This window comes from Neofelis nebulosa, chromosome 11 (genome assembly GCF_028018385.1).
Source record: "Neofelis nebulosa isolate mNeoNeb1 chromosome 11, mNeoNeb1.pri, whole genome shotgun sequence".
Classification (NCBI taxonomy): domain Eukaryota; kingdom Metazoa; phylum Chordata; class Mammalia; order Carnivora; family Felidae; genus Neofelis; species Neofelis nebulosa.
Genome location: NC_080792.1, coordinates 61418716 through 61444878, shown reverse-complemented (window position 1 = coordinate 61444878; position 26163 = coordinate 61418716). Strand labels below are relative to the sequence as shown.

The 26163-nt window shown below is 40.8% G+C and overlaps 1 protein-coding gene across 3 annotated transcripts in view; it reads right to left on the bottom strand.

Annotated features, from left to right (window-relative positions):
* LOC131490416 (piezo-type mechanosensitive ion channel component 2) overlaps positions 1–26163 on the bottom strand; it is a 470949-nt gene that overhangs the window by 266909 nt on the left and 177877 nt on the right. The gene's annotated exons all lie outside the window — the stretch shown is intronic.

The following is a 26163-nucleotide window of genomic DNA, read 5'->3' as shown; positions in this document are numbered from 1 at the left end:
GTATATATATATATAGATAAATATCATTTTTTTCAAATCTGAGGTATTTAGTAACACCTAAAATGAAGGGCAAAGCTTTCTTGGACAAAGCACAGAATTTTCCTGTCTCTCTGTGGTTTTCCAGTAGTCCAGCTCAAATCAAGCCAGACTAACACTTGCAGACGTAAGCTTTTCTGGGGGCTGATAACTATAGCAGGCTTCCTTTATTTTATTGTATACTCTCTATGCTTTAGGTCAAATTGGAGATATAAAAACTGCATTTTTAGGGGAATAAAATGTTTATGACCAGGGCAGCAGACCAAACCCTGAAGAACTTAGACATGGATTAATATATTTAGTCTAGGGAGGATTCAAAATGTCATAAGCATCCAGTTCCTTAATAACAATACCATACCTTTGCATGGCGACACCCTGCCCAAAGCAGCCTTTCAGATGTGACTTCACGTGGAAGCAATAAGGTCAGGCTCACACACAGACCAGGAGGACAAGTCGCCTCATTTACTATACGGTGATTTCTCTGCTTCACTACGTGCTTCTCACTTCCCCTTTGAGAGGAGGAGCTAGGGTTTTACTTTATTTTTTAACCCTCAGTTCTTAAACAGTGCCTGGCACATAAATGCTATAAATAAAAAATGAAAAAGGGGTATTATAAAAGACTAAATGTGACAAGCATGGAACAAACGACTTCACAAGTCCCTGGTCGCAATGCCATCATGTTCTGGTCCACGGGGACAGATTAAAACCAGGAGACTATTCTAGATCCAGCATCACAAGAGCCAAGAGCCAAGAGTTCCCCTTATTTATTAGTGACCTAAAGTGGTCTGTGGCCACCTTCCCTAGAGCATCCATTTGTCCCCTCTTTTACTGGCCAAAACCTCTCTTCCCAGGCCATAATTCAAAGCAAAGGAACCTTTGCAAACAGCCCCATGAAGCATTTGGGATAAAAGGTGGAGAGTAAGCCAAGCCTGGTCGCAATGTCTCAAAGCTGGACACAGCCCCTCCCTCTTTCTGCAAAACTTTTACGACAATTTACCTTTAACCCTGTTTAATGGCTTACTTCGGATGCATTAATGGGAGGAGGAAAAAGGATTCTTGGTTTGTCTTAGTGCCGACTCAAAAGATTTACAGCGCTTTGCTGAGGTTTTGGCTGACTGTCGTCTCCCAGCTGCTGTTCAAAAGGTATCCGTGCATCCGTCTTCATGTAAACACTCCCAGCGTTAACCATGGCTGCAATGTAAATTAGCGCCACAGAAAATATCCTTCTTTATGTGGCGAGGTGGAGCATCTCAACTGACAGAGCTCAAAAAAGGAATCTTGAAAAAGGTGTGGCAGGGGCTGCAAACGCTCACAGACAGCACTAAGGCGCTCTGCTGCTGTGTGAATGGGGACATCCTACGGCAGGCTCCCCTCCCCGAGCCAAATCACAATGGTGCAGAACCACCCCAGGCGCACAGAAGGTCTGAATGATTTTGCCTCGATCCCTACACCTGCCCCTGCATCTTCCAGTAAGACTGCACAGTCTGAACCAAAGAAGAAAAAGCTCTTACTGGTCGCTTAGTGTAAAGGAGGCTTTTTTGCATTTCAGAAGTTTCACACTTGGGGGCCCTTCCAAGTAAGGCACAGGTAGGTCGCTGGCTGCACATGCTCTCACCTCGGAGGAGCTGGGAAGCAGAACGTTGCTGGCAAGGTGCTGAGAGGAGGCTGTCCGCGCCGCCCCCCCCCACCCCCCACTCTCTCAGACCTCGTTCACGGCCGGCCCTGAGGACACAGGCTGCTAATCTCACCCATAAGTGTTTAAAGCTCTTCTGCAGTGTTTATTGGGGTTTGACACAAATTGGTACACGGATGGGATGTTAGAGTAAACACCTTGACCGGAGGGCTTCTTGAGTGTACAAAGTTCTAGTGACTTCTTCGCTGGGGGTGCAAAAGGGCACTAATATTTACTGAGCCCCCAGTACGCGCACGGCTGGACCTACACTGTCTGGTCACAGGTGCTTCTTCAGGTTCTTGTTATACTTTGGGAAGAATAAGGTTATAACTCTAAGATACTATTTCTAAAAATATATCTAAGGAGCTATGACAGATAACATTTTTATAATTCTGTTATCAAGCTCAAACGTGCCTTAATTTCAGAGAAATGGATGTCCCTGTAGGTAATCTCCTACCTCCTAAAGGCACCGCAGTGTGGTATTAGGAATGCTTCATTTGATTTTTCTCAGCCCTTTTAGTTTAAAACGGAGAATAGTTTATTTTAAATTGCAGAACCTCACACTTACTACCCCAGACTTCCGTGATAAAATCAAGAACTCTGTTCTGTAACTGTGGTAAATAGAAGTTGCTTACAATTTGGGAGGGTCTGAAGTGTAGATTTCAACTGAATTATGATTCTATTTCTCTCATCTTTATCTGCCATCCAACAATCTAAACATACATTTATCTACAACTTCAATGGGTTCTAGAATTTAATCTTCTCAAAGGATCTTTCCTTATAGCACGAATGTATGTGCATTTAAATCATAAGTAACCCCACCTTCCAGAAATTAACCATTGTTAGTATGTTGGTATATATCCTTCCAGGCACTGTTACATAATGTACTTCTCTTAACTTCATGTGGTAAAATGTGCCTGGTTAACACATATTCTTAAACTTCCAGTACACGGGTGTACCCTAATTTAATTAGCTTCTTCTTTTGGAATAGACATTTAGTCTGTTTCAATCTTTTGTTTTTCAATCTTTTTTTATTATTACTAAATTATGAATAAGGCTGTGAGCGTCGCCACCCCTCTGCATATGGTTATTTATATCTATGCATCTTTATCTATATGTCTATCTATCCTTAGATAAAGAAATAGCAAGAGTATGGGTATGTTTACATCTTTTAATACTGTAACTGAAAATGTCCCCTGAGAAATCACATTAATTTACAAGTCAAACCATGTTAAATTAATGATAGTTGACAAAAATAATGATAGTTGAAAAAAGGCAATTTCATAGGACTCAACATACCATAAGCGTAACATTATTTTAAAAATCTTAAAGACCCCACTTCATGAATGTATTCAGACACCTGGAAAATATGAAGCGAGCAGTTACTGCACGCTAAGCATTAAATCAGGTCCCGCGTATAAATCGGGGAACACACCATCTATGCTTCTTGCCTGTTTGCAGTTTACAGTCCAGAGCAGAAGAGACACAATGAAGAAAATCATATGATTAAAAATTACAGCCAATTTTAAGAAGGTGAAAAAAAGCTGGGAGAGAGAATACTTTAAACTAGGAGGGGAAGGGACATTTTTATTTTTATTTTAAAAAATGTCTTAACGTTTATTTATTATTGAGAGACAGAGAGAGACAGAGCATGAGCAGGGGAGGAACAGACAGACAGGGAGACACAGAATCTGAAGCAGGCTCCAGGCTCTGAGTGGTCAGCACAGAGCCGGATGCGGGGTTCGAACCCACGGACTGTGAGATCATGAGCTGAAGTCGGACGCTTAAGTGACTGAGCCACTGGGCGTTGGGGAAGGGATATTTTTAAGCAGAGCAGACGAGGAGTCGGGAGAAGACTTTCCAGGCAGAGACAATAAGATTCAGAAGACCTGGAGCAAAGTTGTCCATTAGCACCTTTGAGAACTTGCTGAATGAAGGGCAGAAGGGCGGAGAAAGTTGTAATTGGGGGATAAAGCTGCAGGCTGCAAGATGGGAGAGCAGAGAGCCACCATTCACTTTTTAAGTCTGTCCCAGTTCTACAGGCAAAGAAAACGTTACCTAACTCTCCCGTGAATTTACATTTCTTTAATCCTAATGATACTGAACTTCTCTTCACATTACATTGGCCATTTAAAATTCTTTTTAATTGCTTGTTGTTGTCTTTTCTCTATGTTTCTTTTCTTTTTCCTTTTTCCCCTCTATTTTTCTATTGGAGTCATCATTTCCTTATTCATTCCTAAGGTTATATATTAAGAATGTTAATGATTTTCCATTTATTTTGTGACTTTTCCCCCCAACTTGTTATCTTTGGATATGGAGTTAATTAGTGTGTGCTAGGCTATGTACCGCAAGGGTATCCACCAGCACGGGGACAGGCTACATCACACATATCATCTGTTATTTATTTGAGATGATGGAATTACACTTTCTCTCTATCCATCCAACACACTTCCTGGAGGGGTTTGGGAACCCTGCAGAGGACCGCTATTTGCCACGCAGACATGTCACGAGAAGGATCTCTTTTCCCGAGCTCTAATTCAGGTGAACTGATGGCATGATGTAACTACTTTTCAGTCTGAAAAATGCTCGTTGTCATGTTCTATGTCCCCCAGCAGAATTAACTACTGTGATCTCCTAGTACCTGAGCGGAGGACAGCGGCGTTGTGTCCCCAGGGGGCGAACCGAGGTCAAAGACTGGACAGTGTGACCACTGGATGCCCACGTGGCTCTCACGGCGAGTGTATTTCAGCAGGTGTGGACAGAGATTTCTGTGGTCCCACCCCCACCTCCAATCAGGCAGAAAATCCACTTTAATTCATGCATTTAGATAGCGGAAAGCATCTGTTAATATGCTAAGGAATTCTGACTAATTTCAGTTGGGTAACTTGAATCTTATGCAAAGACTGAGAGACGAGAAGTGTTAGGAGTTTTTAATATTATAAATATATATTTACAGACTATATACTACTTTTGGGAAACATACAATACCCTCATTGATAATTTTTTTAAGGTATGTTAGGCTTGTTGGGCACAGCGAAGAGCCTCAAAACCTAAACACTCAGAAGAATCGCTTAACTTAATGTCCAACTCTCCATTCCTCTTGAGACCTGGTCCAATAGGATGCTTTCACCCTAGGTCTGTGTTATGAGCCCATGCTTAACTGCCCCCCTATCAACATGCAAAGAAAGAAAAGGTCTTTCTTCTTAAATAACTTCATTTCTTCCTTCCTTCCTCCCTTGCTTTCTTCATTTTTATTTAATAAGCCATTTTATATCACTTAACATGTAGCAGGTATTATTGCAGGCTTTTACAAATCTTCATTCATTTTGTTAGATCTCCTCTGTGAGATAGAGACTCTTATTAGATCCATTTTACAGATGTGGGAGCTGGGGCCACAGAGAGGTTAACTACTTTGCCATGGGTCACACGGCCATTGTGGAAGAACCAGGATTCCAGTATAGGTTGTCTGGCTCTAATATCTGTGTTCTAACCACTGCTTTGGTGTTGCTATTCCCCCAGTAAATAGCCCTGCATGGCTGTTGCAATTAAAAAGAAAAGGTATGTCATTTTTTGATAACTGAGGAGAATATCATGGTCGAATTCCTAGTTTTCTTCTTGGGGACAGTGCACCATGCAGACTCTCAGAGAGCCTCCCTACGATGCCACCATGCTCAAGAACAGGAATATTTACTTGGCCGGCGGAAACCTGGATTATTTAGCCTGCAGTACACAGAGGGGAAGGGAAGCTTGACAACTCCCCGGGAACATTCCAATGCAGTGATAAAGGAGAGAAGCTAGGCTGCGCAGCGCTACTCAGAGGGCAGAATTAGAAGTCGTGGATGACCATGACAGCAGAGGTTGATGTGGCTCCTTCTAAAAGGACACCACTTGTGAACTAGACTCTGAATGAAGTGGATAAAATTCGGTGCAAAGGTGGAGGGAATGAAAGAGAGCACGCTTCCAAACCTAAGATTCCAGGAAAAGGAGATTTCGTGCACATAACAGAAATCTGCTAAATTAGAACTATGAACAAATTCTGGCTTCAATTAAGGCACATTTTGTTCAAAAAGCAATCTGGCTTGTTCAAGAGCCAGGACTCTTCATTCTATTGCGGTCAAAGCCGCCTCCTTGCCCGCCCCCCCATTTACTGAGACTTCGCCCATCTCCAGCACCACTGAGGCCACTGCTCGCCACCCTGACCGCAGTGGCATCCCACCCACGGCATCCCTGGGAGCACTAGGCATGGCCCAGCGTGGAGCTCTGTAGCCCACATTTACCTGGAAGGAGATTCCAACTCTCCACACTTTCTTCTTCCATTCACTTTTGAGGAAGGATTTAGTGGGGGGTATGCTCATGGGAAGTGATCCATTTTAAATGGTCCCCTTAAAAACCTTCTTTTTTGGGGCACCTGGGTGGCTCAGTCGGTTAAGTGTCTGACTTTGGCTCAGGTCATGATCTCATGATTCATGGGTCTGAGCCCCACGTTGGGTTCTGTGCCGACAGCTCAGAGCCTGGAGCCTGCTTTGGATTCTGTGTCGCCCTCTCTCTCTTCCCCTCCCCTGCTCACACTATCTCTGTCTCTCTCAAAAATAAATAAACGTTAAAAAAATTAAAAAAAAAACCCTTCTCTTCCACACATTATCCCTAGCTGATATGTATGAGGATGTTCTGGGCAGTCTGCATAGGGAGCAGATTCTAATGACTTCTCAGAGTGACAGCAGAGAGGCTCTGTGGGGTGACATTTAGCATTGTTAGCTGGCACCGGCTTTCCCTGAAACTCCTGCTAAAAATGAGGCTTTTGCTTTCTCAGAGCATGAATGCCTCTTTGGCGGCCCTGTTTTACTTTCTATTGGAACAGCTTGCAGATCAGAGTTCTGCAACTGAAACGTCTCAATTCCTTCTTTTTTTTTTTTTTCTTTAAACTAACGCAAACTTCACAGCTCATCACTTTCATTGGATTTACAAAGGTGAAGCTTGCTTTTGAACGTCTCCTCCAGTCTGTGCACATTGAGATCGCTTTTGAACACAGGCTGGAAAGAGAGAAAGAAAGAGAGAAAGAAAGAGAGAAAGAAAGAGAAAAAATAGAGAGAGAAAGAAAGAAAGGAGGGAAGGAAGGAGGGAGGAAGGAAGGAAGCTAGGAAGGAAGGAAGAAGGAAGGAAGGAAGGAAAGAAGGAAGGAAGGAAGGAAGGGAGGGAGGGAGGGAGGGAGGGAGGGAGGGAAGGAGGATGGATGGGTTAAAATCACAGAAAGGAAGCTTCATCCACAACCAGGCTGTAGCAAGCCCTCAGTGCAGTATCACTGATACAAAAGTCCTGCCCCTCACCGTCCCTTTGTTTCTGCTGATGTGCTGGTTGGCATTAACCCTCCTGGCCAGGGGAAGTTCAAGGCCTGGCAGCTAAATTGTAGCAGTTTTGCCAAGATTAAAATTCCTGGGGCTAGAATTAATAGTGTCTGAAGGTAGGAAGGAAATAGTCAGATGTCATCACTACAGGCCAGGCAATCAAAAACTTAACCCAACAGAATACATCTTCGCTAGAGATAAGAAAAACAAAACACTAACTCCACTGAGTTCTGCCTTCAGGCATGTGTAGACACAAACCAATAGTGCTCCTGTCAATACTGCAGCTGCTTGAATCCCGTGAGGATGAGGCTTCTCCCCAGCTCTGCAAGACAGAGTTATGGCCCCTCCTCCCCTCCAGCTTCCTCCTTATGGATGCCCCCCCCCCCCCCCCCAGCCCTTCTCTCTGACATCCCTGGAGATCCGGGCAGTTTTTAAACTCGCTTACAATGTTCATTTTAGTCTACTCTGGTTTCTCTGCAATGACAACTTCTAAACAGACAATCCAGCTTACTGTCATCAAGAGAAATGAATATTTAGTTTGTGAAGAGTAAACTATTCGCTAGAAAATTACATGTAATGACCGGGAGATGGCATGAAATTAAACACAGCTCCCGGAGGCTGCTGAATGGAGCCTTGCCACGAGCTACTACGGGAATGAATGAAAAGCCACCTCCCGTTTGTTTGGTATTTTACTGATTTCAGCCTTCTTTCACAACAAACACTAGAAGTCTTCATTCTTTTCTGACTTTGAGTTTGGCATCTTAAACATCTTAAACGAGGCATCCCAGACCTATTGGCGGTATGCTCTTTAAACCAGCTTGTGCATGTGATATTTTCACATGTTCTAAGCCTGTAATGCTGGTGGAGAGCTTCATACAGGGAAGAAAGGGTCAATGGTCATCACCCTGTGGCTGGGATTGGACAGATCTGGGGAATTCTGACAGATTTGCCTAAATTTCTAGATGTTATCTCCCCTATATACAGAGCTATGCATTATAATGGTGTCTTTATGCTTCATGTGATAGATGGAAGCAATTTTAAGACAGCCTTCTACTGGAATCATAACCAGACTTCCACAGAATCAGATTTTTTTCTTTATTCCTCTCATTTTACTAGTGTTCTGTCTCCCAAATTGTGGGAACTTCCTTCCAAGCACCTCACCTTCCAGCTACTTCCAGTCCCTCCTGAGCAATTTGCTAGGCTGTAGATGGCCTTCTTGTCACCTTCTTCCCTGATGTTCTCTTAAGTTATACTCCAAATTCTCAAAGGCTTTGCCTTGGCTGTGCTTATGTAGGAAAATAGTAAATTAAGGCACATTAGAGTGTTCCTTTAAAAAAAAAAGCTTTAATTCAATTGGCTGAGGCACAAAGAGTGGATTTCAGAGAGCAGAGGTGAGAGAAATAACTCTCAGTGAGAAGTTATGTAGGTAGACTTTAAATAAGTCTTATATATATGTGAGCTTATATATGTTTTGCTTTTGTACATGTTTTGCTTTCAACATGCAAATAACTTAGCCATCTGAAATGGCATGTAAAAGGCCCATTATATATTTAATCCCACGTCGTAATTCACCAAAATGGGAAGTGAGGTATCTACGGAATAACAGAAGGAGCATACTTGGGATTCAAAGACATATGGTTAAATCTCCATTCAACCCTGACCAACTGTGACAGCGGGCTATTGGCCTCAGGTTTCTTATCTGTAAGACAAAATTAGCAATACCTGCTTTATGTGGTTCTTAGCATTAAATTGAAATAATAGTGTGGCGAGTGCTTTGCAAATTGCTCAGTGCTCCAGAAATGTGAAAAGCTGAATAAAAGTTAATATACTAGGCATCTAATAAGTATTAATAGCAGCAATGTCTGACCACAGGCAAACACCTATTTTAAGCTCTGACTTGTGCCAAAAATCCAGGGCCAGACGGAGGAAGGAAAGGCCCATAAATCAGTCTCCTTAAGAAGTCTCCTTAGGAAGTTAGCGAAGATTTAAACATTTTTAGCTTTCAGTTTAATTACCCTTGAACAACTCCAGAAATATACTAAAAATTAATTATTTAGGCTTCACATGTCATGAATAAAATATATCGTTCTAAAAGACAACAATAAACATATTGAAAGATTCTTCATGACCAGAAAAAGAGAGACTAGTCAACGCATTTTATGAATGAATTTATAAATTAATTCATTTTATAAATGAAGAACCAAACAGCAAATTTCTAACACACAAAAGAGATAATGAGGGTTTAATTTTCACATTTCAAAAGGCATAGTTTCAAGGGGAGACTGGGTGCCTCAGTTAGTTAAGCATCTGACTCTTGGTTTCAACTCAGGTCATGATCTCATGGTTCGTGAGTTTGATCCCCACTGACAGCAGAGAGCCTGCTTGGGATTCTCTCTCTCTCTCTCTCTCTCTCTCTCTCTCTCTCTCTCTCTATCTCTCTCTCTCTCTCCCAAAATAAATAAACTTTAAAAACTGTATAAAATAAAATAAAATAAATAAAATGTAGGAGCTTTAGTTAATATTATAGATTGCACTGAAATTGTAATCCCGAGCCATTTTTCAGTTCATAGATGCATGTGTGTTTATGCTGGCTGAAGGGCTGAGACAGACGAAAATCCAAAAAGAACGATCATCACATACCACGAAAGTGATGACCCTAAGAGAAAAATGTACCTGTGGAAAGGGCTCGGCAGTTTAGTCTATAAATATGTTGGCACAGGCCATGGGAGATACGTGCATGTTAGCGGCTTTTCAGGGGCAGTCAGTTGCCCTTGTCAGACACACACACTCCAGGGGGGTTAGCCAACATCTCCTACAGCCACACCCTCAAGGAGCTTCTTTGGCCATCTCTATCTCTGATTCACACAGGGATTGGTATTAATCAAAATAAGTGTTAAAGTGAGGACTCCCAGGTGAAAGTGTTGGGTGTTCGAGCTGTGTCGACTGATGGACACATGGCGGAGCCCTGGTACCCACAGGTAATCCTCCTGGTGCTCCCAGTGGCCTGGCCCACGGTGCAGGGGGAGAGCTGATTGCACCATAGTGCCGGGCCTACCTACTGAGTCCTCAGGGTTCATGCGCACCGATGCCAATGGTAGGTGTGAGTCATCCTACCTGTAGACACAGTGTTTTCCTCTAGTGAACATGGCATGCATGCTGTGCTCACAGCTCCTTCTAGGGCCAGGCATTCTGGGAAGAATACAGGACAGGATATGTCACTGCTTTTGTGCCTATTGATAATGAATGCTTACATCTCTAAAAACATTGAGTCTAAGGGACGCCTGGGCGGCTCAGGCAGTTAAGCATCCAACTCTTGGTTTCAGCTCAGGTCATGATCTCACGGTTTTGTGAGTTCAAGCCCCGTGTGGGGCTCTGCGTTGACAGTGAGGAGCCTGCTTGGGATTCTCTGTCTGTCTGTCTGTCTCTCTCTCTGCCCCCGCCCCACTTGTGCTGTCTCTATCTCTCGCAAAATAAATAAATAAACTTTAGAAACAAAACATTCAATCTAAGATACTAAAAGATGGAATCTGAGAACTCATACCCCAACCAAGGATATAGAGAAAAGACATATGGCCCTAGATTTCTCTAAATATCAGGGACTACTGCTATTTAATAACTTAATAGTTGTGCATGACCAAATCTACTTGGGCCTGTTTACAAGTCTGACACATTGATTTGAAAACATAAAATGTCTCAAATTTACATATCTAAACATAAAGGAATTCTATTTTTGGCAGTGTAGCCAACTAGATACCCTAAATAAAAGCAAAAAGTGTCGAGTACAACATTTCAAAAGACATTTACATGCACCTCTGAAAGCATTTAAATGCTTTCTCCCAGGAGAAAGCAAGGAATCCTCTGAGGACAGAGAATGAGCGAGGCATAGGTCTGTGCTCCAGAAATGTCTGCCACACTCTGGAATGCTGGAGAGTCACACAGAGCAGTGTGAAATGGTTATCAATCCCAGGTTCCACACATAAAAGGGAATCCAAATGAGGGCATCGGGATAAAGTTGGCCCCAGGTATAATGGGTTATACCTTAACAGTGACCTTTGAGGAAGGGAAACAAACTAAGCAGCACAACCCCTGTTCCCAGATTACTGCCATGAGAATGGAGCATGGAGGGGCCAGGGGGCCAGTTTAGCCCAGGGGACCCCCTGAGTGGAGGAGGCAGAGCTGAGGGTCCAGGGAGACCAAGCATGGTACAGTTCACAGGACAGAGTACAAGGAGGTAGGGATCGGCACAGAAAAAGTACCCTGGATATCCAGTGTTCTGCTTGGGGATTCAGTCAAGTACTAGACAGCACATGTGTATGAGGAAATTCCATGAGCCTGAGGGAAAACCCATCTGAAAGGATTAAAAGGAACAGTGCCTACCTATCTTACAAGGCCAACGATATTTCCTGTTCCTACCAGGCAGCGTTGAGTAGCATAATCAAAAGGGGCCTGCCTCAGCAATGAAGAAAAGTGGACCCAGACTTAATGCTGTTCTGGTCGTGCCTAACAAATTTCAAAAACAAGACCCAAAGGATCAAAATGTTTCCAAAAAACTTAACTTCATTCCAGAACAGAGCTTAAGAGCTTTTATAGGAGTTTACAAGGTGGGCATCCAATCAAAAATTTCCAGATGTATACAGAATCAGAAAACATATGACCCATAATTAGCAGAAAAATCAACCAAAAGCATCCCAGAGCTGCCACAGATGTTCACATTAGCAGACCAGTAAATTAAAGCAGTTGTTGTAATTGTATTCGATACATTCAAGAAGTTAAATAGGTAGGTAGAAGATAGAAAAGGACAAGAAATTATGCTTGTGGAGATGAACAATACAATGTCTGAGATGAAAAATACGCTGAAAGTGATTAGAAGATTAGATGTTGCAAAAGAAAAAGTTAGTGAGCATGAGTAACATCATGCAAGTAACCTAACTGAAACACAGAAAAGAAAAACAATCAATAAAAATGAAAAAAAAGCACCATTGAACTGTAGGCAACATCAAGTGCAATAGTACACAAGTAATTGGACCCGGAAATAATTGTCAAACATTTCCCACCTCTGATGAAAACCATAAACTTAAAGATCCAATAAGCTCAATGAAGTCCAGGAACAAGAGAGATGGGAAAAAATCACCCTGGGGCATATCATTTAAATGCTCCAAATCAATGAAAAAGGAAAATCTTAAAAGCAGACAGAGAAAAAAAAAGACACGCTCACGACAGAGAACAAAGTAAGAATGACTGTAGATTTGTTACTAGTGGCAATGAAGTGAGAAGACAAGGGCACAACGTACTTAAAGGACGGAAAGGAAAAACCTGTCACTTCTAATTGTGTCTCCTGCAAAGAGATCTTCCGAAAATGAAGGGATGCTTAGTGAGGAACAGCAATTTCACTCCCACCATGCAACAGCAGAGCAGTGTTTCCCATTCCCTGGTATTCTTGCAGGTTCAGCAAGGAGCTGAGCTTACATTTTGAAAGGAACGAGGTAGTATGAGGCCATACACTAAATTTCACCGGGAAAGTGCCAGTGGGGTCAATGGAAATTTGCAATTGATCTCACATATCCCTAATAAGGCAATGTGACTCAACACTCCACGTGGTTCTCTGGCCTGGTTTTGGAAGGGCTTTGTGGGAAGCTGCACACCCACCTGGGCCTTGTGCTACACCTCAACAGGGAGACTACTTTTTTTTTTAAAGGTTAATTTGGATCCAGAATCTTATCTATTACATCTAACATGTCCAGGATACAAGTGAAAATCAATCATTGGCATCAGAGCCAGAAAAACCGCAACTTGAACAAGGAAAAAAATATATATCCCAGACCAACACCAAGATGAATCAGATTTTGAAATGATTTGGCAAGGATTTTAAGTCGGCAATCACAAATACACTTTATTAAACAAATATAAATTATCTTGAAACACACGAAAAATGAAAAACCTCAACAAAGAAATGTTATAAAAAAAAAGAACTAAATGGGGGCACCTGGCTGGCTCAGTCAGTAGAGCATGCGGTTCTTTATCTCGGGATTGTGAGCTCAAGCCCCACATTAGATGTAGAGATCACTTAAAAATGAAAATCATAAAAAAATAACAAAATGGAAACTATAAAACAAAAAATACAAATCCACAACTTGCTAGATGGGTTCGGTAGTAGATGACATGGAAAAGTCAGAGACTTTTCAATATGATGAATTTGAAGAACAAAACCTACAGAATCTGTCTAATCTTAAAAATACAGAAAAAGGAATGGGGGAAAAAAGGAGTCAGATGTCAGGGATTTTTGAGACAAGAACAAAAGAACTAACATTCATATTTTGGGATCCCAGATAAAACAGAAAGAAAGAACTGAGAAAGTGTTCAAAGAAATAATGGATGAAAACTCCCTAATTTTGGCAAAAGACAGAAGCCTACAGATTCGAGAAGCTGAGAAAACCTCAAGAAGGTTCAACCCAAAGAAACTCTTGCCAAAACACACCTTAATTAAGCTTCTGAAAATTAAAGACAAAAAAACCCTCTGAAAGTAGCCAGAGAGAAATCATGCATCATCTCTGGGGAAGACCGGTTCAAATCAGAACATATATCTCATCTGAAACCATGGAGGCCAGAAGGAAGCAACACAAGATTTTTCAAGCATTGAAAGAAAAGAAACGTCAATCATGAACTCTATGTCTGGTAAAAATTTGTTCCAGGAATGAAGGAGAAATAAAGACATTCTCAGATGAAGAAAAACTAAGAGTATTTCTTTCTAGCAACTCTACCTTTTAAGGACGACTAAATGATCCTATTTAACAGAGATGAAATAATAACAGAGGAAGGCTAGGAACTTCAGAAAGATAGGAACATGGCAAGGGCCACAGCTGGGCTAAATGTAACAGATATCCTTCTAATGAGTTTCTTAAGTCACATTTGATGATTGAAGTAAAAATCATGACGCCATTTGATATGGTGCTCAACATAGGTACAGGAAATAATTAAGACAATTATATATTTTAACAGGGTAATAAAGGGACTTAAATGGAAATAATCTATCTGTACTTCATTTTGAAGTGTTAAAAACATCAATACCAATAATCTGTGATATGTTACATATCACAGCTATATACTGTAATACCTAGAGAAAACACTGAGAAAACTGTAAAGTGATGCCCTCAAATACTGTAAATAAATCAAGATTTCACATAACCCACAAGAAAATTAAAAAGAAGAGAGAGAAAAAAGCCCAAGAAATAAACAGAAAACAAAGAATAAGATGGCTGAATTAAGCCCTACATACATATCAATAACTACCTTAAATACAAATAGTCTAAAAACATCAATTAAGAGAGATTGGCAGAGTGGCTAAAAAAGAAAAAAGAAAAGAAAAAGAAGAAACGTGATTCATCAATATGCTGTCTGTGGCATCTCATCCCAAATACAATATAGGGAGCGTAAAAATAAAATATTGTGGGCAGCAATAGAAACTTGAAGTGAAATAGACTTTTTGCACACTAGGACACTGTCACTATGAGAAATATGAAAAGAAGTCCTTGAGGCAGAAGGGGATGATCCAGGTGAAAATATAAAAAAAGGATGAAGAACACCGGAAATGATAACTACATGAGTAAATATAGAAGATGTTTTATGTATTACGTATATTTCTTTGAAAGATGACTGGATAAACAAAACTATGTATTGTGGACTTTTTTAAACATATGTAAGTAAAAAGTAATGGGAACAGTGTAAGTGCTAGGAGGGCATACATTCCAGTATGCTACAGCAAGGTTCATAATAAATGAAGTGTTATAACATCACGTGAACATAGACTATGATAGGCTAAAGGTGAATATTATAAGCCCAAAGAAAGCCATATATATGTGATGTACAGCATATTGACTATAGCTAATAATACTATATTGCATATTTGAAAGTTGCTTAGAGAGTAAATCTTAAAAGTTCTTACTACAAGAAGAAAATACTGTAGCTACATGTGATGACAGATGTTAACTAAACTTACTGTGGTGACCCTTTCACAATATATACATTTATGAAATCATTAGGCTGTACCACAAAATCTAATACAATGTTATATGTCAATCATATCTCAATAAAACTGAAAAAAAGAAAACTATCAAAAGAACAAAACAAAAAGTTTTGGGTAATAAGTAAAAACAGGGTAAGGTAAAATTTAATTAAAAAATAATCAAAAAGAAGGTAGAAAAAGAAAAAAGGGGGAAAAATAGAACAAACATAAAATGACATCAGCTTAAACATATCAATTACCACATTAAATTAAATCTCCAGATTGTAGAAGGGCCCACTTGAGGCTTCTAAGATATATGCAGGGTTTTAGTTGTATTGTTAATCTTTTTATTTTAAATATGATTTCAATCTATAATTAAAATACACAGAGGTGTTCAGAGAAGCTTGTGCTAACAATTACTGTAATAATATTCATACATATACAATGGAATTATTTTTATATGCTGACCAATAGTTCTTTATTTATCTCAGATTCTTTATGAGATATAATTAACTTTGTTAAATTAGAAGACTTTTCGATAAGAAATGTGTTTTTTTTTAATTTTTCTAATGTTTATTAATTTTTGAGAGACAGAGACAGACAGACCACAAGCAGGGGAGGGGCAGAGAGAGAGGGAGACACAGACTCCGAAGCAGGCTCCAGGCTCTGAGCTGCCAGCACAGAGCCGGATGTGGGGCTTGAACCCAATGAACTGCGAGATCATGACCTAAGCCAAAGTTGGACACTTAACCGACTGAGCCACCCAGGTGCCCCTATAAGAAATGTGTTCTTAAGGAAACCTATGATGCATGTGTTTTGATTAATGCAATCTTTGAATACCAGCAAATATCAAATAATCCTAATAAAATCTGACCTGCTTCTCAACTTGTTGTATTGATGATGTTTTAAGATTGATGCATTTTTTGGTCTGTTGATTGGAATGGGTGTTGAGAATGTATTCACAGATGGTCAGAAATGATAGGGATCAGTATGGTACCAAACAGGAAAACTGTGTGTGGGGCTGAGGACTGTGTAAAGATTTACAGTCCCAATGGGGAAAAATATCTGGAAGTGGCTATGAAAGACCTGCTGATTCTTTTTCCAAACTGTCTTATTATTCTCTAACAGTAATTTACAAAGATATAATCTTCTTTACAAACTTTAACTTCTAGAGAATTTGACTTCAGATTTGATTTTATAATATGTGTGTGTGTGCATGTGTGTTACAGCAATACAAAGCATGCAAAAAAAATTAAATGGTGTGTTTTGTAAAGCTGCGGGTAGATGTGTGTGCATTCACTCTCATGACAATATATATGTGAGGGTGTGATAGCCTGTTTCTAAAAGCCAGACTCTTATAAACATGTTGATATTATGCAAGCCCTTACTATCAGCTCCAGAAAATAGATGGGACCTGTCTATTTCAATGCAAGGCCAAAAGTCCTGGAAAGAATGCTGAATAATAGAACTCTTGAGTATTAATACAGGAATAATCATTTATTGGCTAGTAAAATAGTGGTTATATCTATTTTGAGATAAAATTTCCCAGGAAGCTATAACCTAAGGTTTGAATTTTATAATTGGCTTCTGACTGAAAAATAGGAAACCTTTTTTTTTCTCATTTCCTGCCACTTTGTAGCAGCCTAAATCAATAGCAATGCAGGATATGAGTGAAGAGCTTGTGTACGTTTGCCCTTCACATAAGCAATGCAACAAGCCATATGAGAACAAGAAAAATCAAACAAACTACATCAATACCAACCTGAATGTGCTCAAATAATTTTTTTCATTAAAAAAACTTTAATGTTTATTTATTTTTGAGAGACAGAGAGAGACAGAGCGCGAGCAGGGGAGGGGCAGAATCCGAAGCAGGCTCCAGGCTCTGAGCTGTGAGCACCGGAGCCTGACACGGGGCTCGAACTCATGGACCGTGAGATCATGACTTGAGCCGGAGTCGGATGCTTAACGGACTGAGCCACCCAGGTGCCCCTTAAATTAATTTTTTAAAAGGAGTTTGGGCAAGAACTTTATGGGGCTAAAGATGCCCCGCTTCTCAAATACCCTTTCTAGCGATCATCCCAGGGCTGTGTTTTCCAGCCCAGAGGTGACAGAAGGTCTCCAAGAGCCCCTCTTCCAACCTCCTTATTCTAAGAGTTCAGGTGGCTTCAGCCAGAGCAAGAAGTCATGCCAGTTCCTAGGACCCATGCAGCAATCTTGCACAAAACTCTTCTATGTTGTCTGGATGAAAAGGCTCAGAAAAGCATTCAGTCTGGCCGGGACATCAGCCACAACTGGCAGAAAAATCGCTGCCTTCAGACTTCTAACAAGGCCAACTTAAGCAGGTCATCGGAGACGTATGTTGGCTGCACTCTACATATTTTAATGAGAGCTAATATTGAAAATAGATGACGAATTAGAGTTTAACTCCAGTGAAGGGGTTAGCGCAGATAAACCTACTCCCCCCCCCCAAATTAATGGGCATGTAATGAGTATACAGTGAACTGAAGAAAGGTCAATCGATAGCATACCATCTTGTCACTTAAAAAAATCTGTCTCCTATGTGCCAGACACCTGGCTTAAAGCTAAAGGGAAGAGAAGTAAGCTTCTCTGAAGTAGTTCACCACCTAACGGAAGAGGCAGGTAGAAAAACACACAAAGCACACGTTAGAACAACCGAATGGAAAGCAAGAACTGAATGACACACACACTGTGCAAACTGATGAAATTTTGTCATTTCAGCTGAAATCTCTGATTGCCAATTGAATAGGGCTGGTCTTCTGCTCTTTCTTTCAATGAGGGAGCAGGAAAGGTATGTTACTGTAAATGTGGCTTTATCTATTACCAGCACCTTGATAACCTCAACATCCGTGTCTCCAAGGTGTCTTTTCTGAACCATGGAGCCACTTACACAATGACCTATTGGACGTTTTCACTTATAAAGCACATGGATCTCAGGCCAGATGTATCGATCTCAGGATTTCAAACACTAAACTGACTCCCATCCTTCCTGCCCCTCCCACGCTTTCCCTTTCCCTCTGCCAAATACGAGCTTCCTTGCATGGTCTTATACTGTTTAAATGGTACCTTTAATCACTGAGTCAGGTATCTTTCTCTTTTCTCCTTGAATTAGATAATAAATCCTAAATATTCTAACGTTCCTCTGTCATCGGCTTCACTCAGACGCCACTTTTCACCCAACAGTCCCTGACTGGTCTTTCTACCTCCATCGTCCCCAGTTGTCAAACACGCATACCCCACACCCGCACCCGCACCCACCTCTACACTAACAATTAACACTGTGGCCAGGACGATCTTTCTAAAACATAATTTACTCATGTTTCTACAACTCCGTAAAAATTTCAGTGGCTCCTGCTACCTAGACACTAAATTCTAAATTCTATAAATGATGTACAAGACCTTCCAAGTTTCTCAATTCTCTCCCATGGCCCCATAGCTGGAGAAGTTCTTCAATCATTCTTTTGAGGACCACTTGACCCCATAATGATCTACAGGGCTTTATCGTGCATTGCTGCAGGGATGTGTTTCCATGTTGAACTCACATCTTAGATGTGCAACTCCCAAGGCAGGGGGCTACAGCATCCTCCTCTGTGAGTCCCTGAGGCTGGGACACTTCTTGGGAAACAGTATGCCCATATATTCAATAAGTATTTGTTGAATAACTCAATAAAGAAAATATAAAATATAGGACGGTTTCAAAAACATCATCTAATCTGGTCTTTATAATAGCTCTTGACACACTGATCTTGAGAACTTTTATAGCCAGAAACAGAATCTACCGCTGTGATCCCTCCACTCCTCATCAAAGCCTCAAAACTAATACTGAGGAAAAAGTCCAATCTGTTCCAATCATGGTCACTGACTTTCAAAATCTATTTTTTTTTTCGGGGCGCCTGGGTGGTTTCGTCAGTTGAATGTCCGACTTCAGCTCAGGTCATGATCTTACAGGCATGGGTTTAAGCCTTACGCCAGGCTCTCTCTATCTCTGCTCCTCCCTCACTTGTGCTCTCTCTCAAAAATAAATAAACATTAAAAAATTAAAATCATTTTTTTCTTATTAAGGTATAATTTACACAGAATAAAATTCACTGTTTTTTTGTGTATAAATTTTCAAGTTCTGATAAAGCATACCGTCATGTAACCACCACTTCTGTCAAGAGGTGGAGAAGTTTCCTCAGTCCCCAAATTTCATGACATCTGTGGTCAACCACTGCCCTGATCCCCTTACCACTGGTGTCCACTGATCTATCTCCTGTCCTTAGAGGGTGATCTTTTTCATACCATATATGTGATCATATAGTACGTAGCATTCTGAGACTGGTTTCTTTCACTAAGCATAATACATTTGAGATTTATCAATGCTACTTTGGGTATCAATAGTTTGCTACTTTTTGTTGCTGATTAATATTCCACCAGAGGACCACAGTTTCTTTATCCATTCATCAGCTGAAAGACTTTCAATTGTTGTTTCTTTTTTCCAGTTTGGGGTAATTATAAGTAAAACTGCTATAATCATTTGTTTAGAGATTTTTGTGTGAGCAGACATTTTCATTTCATCTGAATAAATGCCCAACAGTGGGATTGCTGGATTGAATTATAAGCATATAGTTAACTATGTAACAGACCACCCAACTGTTTTCAAATTGTCTTACAATAATCATTCTTACTAGTGAGGTATTTAAATTCCAGTTCCACATCTTTGTCAGAACTTGGTATTGTTTCTTCTTTCTTTTCCTTCTTCCTTCCTGCCTTCATTCTTGCCTTCCTTCTTCTTCCCTCCCTCTCTCCATTCCTTTCTTCCTCCATCCGTCCCTCCCCCTCCCTCCCTCCCTCCCTCTCTCTCTCTCTCTTTCTCTTTTTTGTTCTTTGCCAACCTAAGAGGTGTATAGTGTTAATCTCACGTTTTAAATTTGCATTTCCCTAATGACTAGCAATGTTAAGTGTATTTGCCTGTTTTTATTTGCCATCGGTATATATTCTTTAGTGAAGAGTCTCTTCAAATTTTTTGCCCATTAAAAAAAATGAGATGCATGTTTTTTTAGTATTGAGTTTGGGAAGTTCTTCATATATTCTGGACAGAAGTCCTTTACCAGATATGTGTTTGGCAAAAGTTTTCTCCCAATTTGTGGTTTGCCTTTGTTTCATTTTTGCAGTGGATTTTGAGGAGCAGAAGGTGTTTTTTTTAAGTTCATTTATTTATTCTGAGAGGGAAAGAGAAAGAGAGCAGGGGTGGGGTAGAGAGAGAGGGAGAGAGAGAATCCCTAGAAGGGGCACTCAGGTGCCCCTTCTGTATTTTTGTAAGAGTGTTATGGTTTTAACTTTTATATTTAAGTCTATAAGCCATTTTGAGTTCATTTTTGCATATGATGCAAGGTAAGCACTGAAGTTATTTTTTGTTGTTTGTTTGTTTTGGTTTTTAACATGGATACCCAACTGTTCCTGCACCATTCGCTTAAAATCTTTTCTTTCTCCACCAAATTGCTTTTGCAACGCTGTTGAAAATCAATTGATCATGTCTATGTGGGTGGATTTCTGGACTCTCTTAGTCCGGTCATTTCACGTATATGCCCTTTCGCCGATAGCAAGCTGACTTGAGGGTGGTTTTGCGGTGTTCTGACTGCCTCCCGTTACTCCTTGGTGAGGGAGGGATCCCCTGCCCTAAACAGTATGTGATGGCCACACAACACACAGCACTAGACAGATCAGACTGGCAGCAGTTTCTCAGTGACACATACTCACAACCCTGGGAAGGAGGGCACTGTAGACACACAAGGTTACTGGGTTGCACTCAGAAACAGAGCGAACCAATAGGGCTGTGGGAGGCGGGCTTTGTGATGTGAAGAGGATAGGGTAGGCCATGGTTACCCAGGGGGATGAGACTGGCTTGTTTGAATGATTGTGTGGGGTAGCAGCGAATGAAGCCCAGGCTAGCTGGGCTGGCGCAGCTGAGGGAGGCCTTCTGGCTGCAGGGCGCATATTCAGTGAGAGCTGGGGAGCTTACGGTTTGGCGGGGAGACCGGGGAGGCTCAAAGATGTCAAGGTGGAATATGAAACTTTAGACCTTACAAGACATAAGTATATCTTGAAATCATGGAGTGTAAATATTCAAGCTTTCATTTCTCTTTTTCAAAATTATTTTGGTTCCTCTAGTTCGTTTTTCCGTGTGTGTGTGTGTGTGTGTGTGTGTGTTGGAATCAGCAGGTTGATCTATACAAGAATACTCTGCTGGGATGCTGGCTGGAATTGTTTTGAATACACAGATTATTCAGGAGATAAATGCCATCTTAACAACACTGAGTTTTCCAATTTATGAATACAATGTATCTCTCCATTTGTTTAGATTTCATTTGATTTATTTTAGCAGCAGTGGGGTTTGCGCACATGTTGTTAGATTTGTATCAAATCTGGTGCTCTTTTGGTGCCATTAAAAATACCATTTTAAAAAACTGTATTTCCAATTGTTGATTGCTAGTATATAGAATTGCAACTGACTTTTGTATGCTGACCTTGTATCCTGCAACCTTGATCTTCTGGAATTTTCTACACAGACAGGGTCCCTGACAGAGTGCATGTTTGTATAGGAATGAGAATCATTTATATGTGTACCCAGCAAAAGTGATGCTCTTTAGGACACAAAAACAAACAGTAGGAAAACAGTGACATTGTAACTTACGTGAGTTTTCTTCAGGTTCATGTACCGCTCATTGGAGACAGGCTTTGTTTGGACCTCCAACTCACAACAGAAAGAAGGGGAATTCGGTGGACATGCTGACCCCATCCACACACCTGTGGTGTGGTCAGAGCATGGGAACAGTGGTGACTGAGGCATGACAGCAGTCAGAGCCCGGAGCCAACTGAAAGCCCTGTAACAGAAATGGATCAACTAGGGATCGAGTGGGCTGTTTCTTATGCCAAACGGACAGAGGCCAGGAGTGCTGAGCCAGTCGCTCACATTTTCTGGTCAATACCTTGTTCGGCAGGTGAGACAGGGATATACAGAAAAGAGGTCATCACCAGGAGCTCCAGGACTAGGGACAGCAGACCCTGAGGGACTTTTTTTCAAGAAGGCAATCTTGAGAAACAAGAGTGAAGAAGAAGGGAAGTGAAGTCAGGAATTGGACATTCTAGCAACTGGCCACCACCTAGGTGCACTCATAGCTCCATCTTGCAAGACTGTCTACCAAGAGGTAGAAACTGCTTCTCAGGACAATCCATCTTGGGAGAAAGTGAGATAAACCTATCCTCCTCCTGACAGGCACTGATGGAAGGTTCTTCCCCTGAGGTATCAATCCCTCACCATTTGTGTGCAATGCGCCTCTTCTCCATTGGCCTCCCTACAGTCGCACCTCAACACCACAGGAGAAGCTGCAGACAGGAGGGCGAGGTCCAAGCCTGGGTGACTGGTGGCAGCCCACGCAGAACTGGTTGCCATGGTGACGGCCGTGGCTGACAAGGGTGACAAAAGGCGCCAGAGATAGGGAGGCTGAGGGGATCTGCAGCAGCAGGTAACAAGTGTCTGCTACAAAGGCACACAGACTCCTCACGCCCTTAGGGGTGCAGACGTCATGAGATGCTAAGTTCTTTACATTCTTCTGGCTCTTGAGACAATCCTTCACACACTGTGACCATTCAATAGAGAAGATGAGTAGTCAGAGAAGAGAGAAGGGACTATAAGGAAGGAGCAGAAAGAAAGATGAGAAAGGAGAAGAGAAAGGGAAAAAGAGACAGAGGAAGTGAAGCAGAGCTGAAAGGAACGTGAGCGCGTGCTTTTACCTTCAAGTTCTAGAAGAACATGTGTCCTTCCTTGTGTTGTATTTTTTACGGCGGAATTGAAATATGCAAGTTCAAACAGAAAAAGACTTTCCAGAAACCAAGTCCAAATTACATTCAGACAAGATCACCTTCATCTCCATTGACAACGGGGCCTCGGGGTGGCAGGAGTGAGGCTGGGCTCTAGCAGGAGAGAGGGGACAGAGACATGTCCCCTGAGGAGGCCTGGAGGCCTGTGAGATGCCTGACAGAAATTATTTAATTCTGTCTCATGTTTCCTCTCAGTTACCTGTTTCTTGTTTTGTTTTTTGGGTTTTTTTTTTTTACTTACTTATTTAAATTCAAGTTAGTTAACATCAGCGTAGTATTGGTTTTGGGAGTAGAATCCAGTGATTCATCACTTACACACAACACCCAGGGCAACAATCCGAACAAGTGCCCTCCTCCATGCCCATCACCCATTTAGCCATTTGCAACAATGTGAATGGAACTAGAGGGTATGACGCTACGTGAAATAGTCAGAGAAAGACAAAAATCATATGATTTCACTCATGTGTGGAATTTAAGAAACAAAACAGATGAACATAGGGGAAGGGAAGGAAAAAGAAGATAAAAACAGAGAGAGGGAAACCATAGGAGACTCTCAGTTACCTGTTATCTGGGATCCTGAGGTGGGAAGGATGTAGATACGGTCACTAGAACAGAAATGCTTGTGTTTTCATGTTTCCTTCCAGCTACTTAACATTTCAGCTCTATAAACCACTCCATAGAGTGTGTGCTTTGGATGCCAACTCATCCGAAAATAGACGTGATGCATGAGGAAAATTGCTGCTGTATTTTTTCATGTTTCCACTTTGTGTGTTTCTGTGACCTCCCTATCTAAAACTTCAAGCATGGCTGACGTCAATATTTCATTTCTACCTTCTTGGATTAATTTTCTTCTTAGCATCTATTGCCATCAGAATGTTATGAAGCTTGCTTATTTATATGTCTTCCACATTACAGAGTGTCTGCTCCTCAAGGGCAAGGGTTTCCATTTTTGTTGTTATTTTGAAGCGACTTTATCCCTGGCATCTGGAACAGTATCTAATACATTGTGGGTGTGATAATAAATATTTATTGGGTGAATGACTAGCCTCAGGCTGTGCTTGCCATGACTCTGACATTCTTCGGGTGGGACAGGGACATCCTCTCTCTGTTTATTTAAATTAGACATCCACCATTATTTCCTGGAATCAGATATACGTCCTTGAATGACTTGGCCTCCTGGGAAAGAGTTTCCAACCGATAAGTCTTATCAGCTTCAGGATTCTTAGCCAATCCCAACGTCCTTGGAATAACACCTTGGTTTCACCCTAATGGAAACAAAAAGCCTACTTTTTCCAGAAATGCATGCATGTACTTCAGGCAGCCTATCATTTAAAATAAGTCTTAAGGCCATAAAACTGTAGACATATTCTAGGGAATAAATTTGGTCACTCTGACTTTAAAACATAAATAAAAATACCAACTCTGTGAGAATTGTAGCTTATTGAGCATAAAGTTTACTGGCATAGTTACTGAAGCATAATAAATTTTTACAAAAATTACATCATTATTGAGAATGTTTACTGCTATGACTCACTGTCAAGAAAAATAATAGTTTCAAGAGTAAAATAAATGCCAGATACTGTTGATGATAATGTCCACCTGTAACTGTAGCACAAAGACGCTGAATATATTTGTCAACAAAAAAATAGGTTAATTATTCAGTCTTATTAAGGAGATGCCTCTTGTTGCTTTTCACTAGCCGATTAATTCAAATTTTAAAATATGAACTAGTGACTCAAAAAGCTGTTTTAAATGGAAAATGTATTTGGTTTTTTCTTGTTTGCAAAATCTTCATGGTAAAATGGTATGCTCACCTGCATCTGAATTAATAGAAAGGGTCAGTGATTTCATAAAGATCTCATCAAAAACTTCACATCTTACTTTTATCTTAGGATTATTTTATCTAAAGTCAGAATTTTAAAGTCTCGAGTTTTGGATCACTTAATTGTTTGGGCTGAGGGAAATGTCACATGGCCAAGTTCATTGCCAATATGTCAGAACATCATATAAAGATAATCTACTGCAGGCATGGTTGACATGAGGTAACACATTCACCCAAATACAACATGTTAATTCTTAAAGTGTTTTAAGACAACTCTGCATTGCGCTTTTTTTTTTTTAACGTTTATTTATTTTTGAGACAGAGAGAGACAGAGCATGAACGGGGGAGGGTCAGAGAGAGAGGGAGACACAGAATCTGAAACAGGCTCCAGGCTCTGAGCTGTCAGCACAGAGCCCGACGCGGGGCCTGAACCCACGGACCGCGAGATCATGACCTGAGCCGAAGTCGGCCGCTTAACCGACTGAGCCACCCAGGCGCCCCTGCATTGCGCTTTTTTAAACAACACCTGTGCATACCAACACCTTCTGCAAGATTTCTAATCAGTTCATGTGTTTCTACCACCACGCTTCCATTTCATGAAATCACAAAATCTCCTGAGGAACAGTGACCTGTCCAAGGGCGGAGAGTCAGAAGACTTTTAGACTTAGTTAAGAGCCTCCGGTTTAAATTAGAGCTCTAATGTAACAAGCATCAATATTTCTTTTAAGTAAAATATTATTCGACATACCTTCAATAAAGTCAAGACATAATAAATAAATACAAGACATAAATTTTAATCTCATCACAGAATGTATCAGTAAGTCTTTTTCATACCTATTGTATCTAGGTACTTAGAAATAAAGAAATGTCTCTGTGTCATAAGTACTGAAACTGTTGAAGATGCCATATTTCTAGTTTCAGAGAATCTGGAGTTTCTTATATATATGGATACTAACATTTTAATATTTGTAAAAGTAAAAAAAATATCAAATTGAAGTAAATCAAGCTTTTTATCAGCTTTGGAATAACTGAGATCACAAGGCTCTGAGCATGATCTTACAGGATGCAGTTGTGCTTTTCATTATTTTATTGAAATTAGGAAATTTTTTAAATGACCAGCCAATATTCATCTGTACTTTAAATATTAACATCGGTTTTAATGCTGCAGAATTCACTTAAAATGCTTTAAATATAGCTTTAAAAGGTTTAGCTACATGACAGCAAAAAGCAAAAGTTCTTATATGCCTGATTCCGAAGATCTCTTGCAAGAAACACGGAAGCCAGACTCTACAATAGAAGTAAGAATTCTCTAGCCTAGGGGTGCCTGGGTGGCTCAGTTGGTTAAGCATCTGACTTCAGCTCAGGTCATGATCTCACAGCTTGTGAGTTTGAGCCCCACATCCAGCTCTGTGCT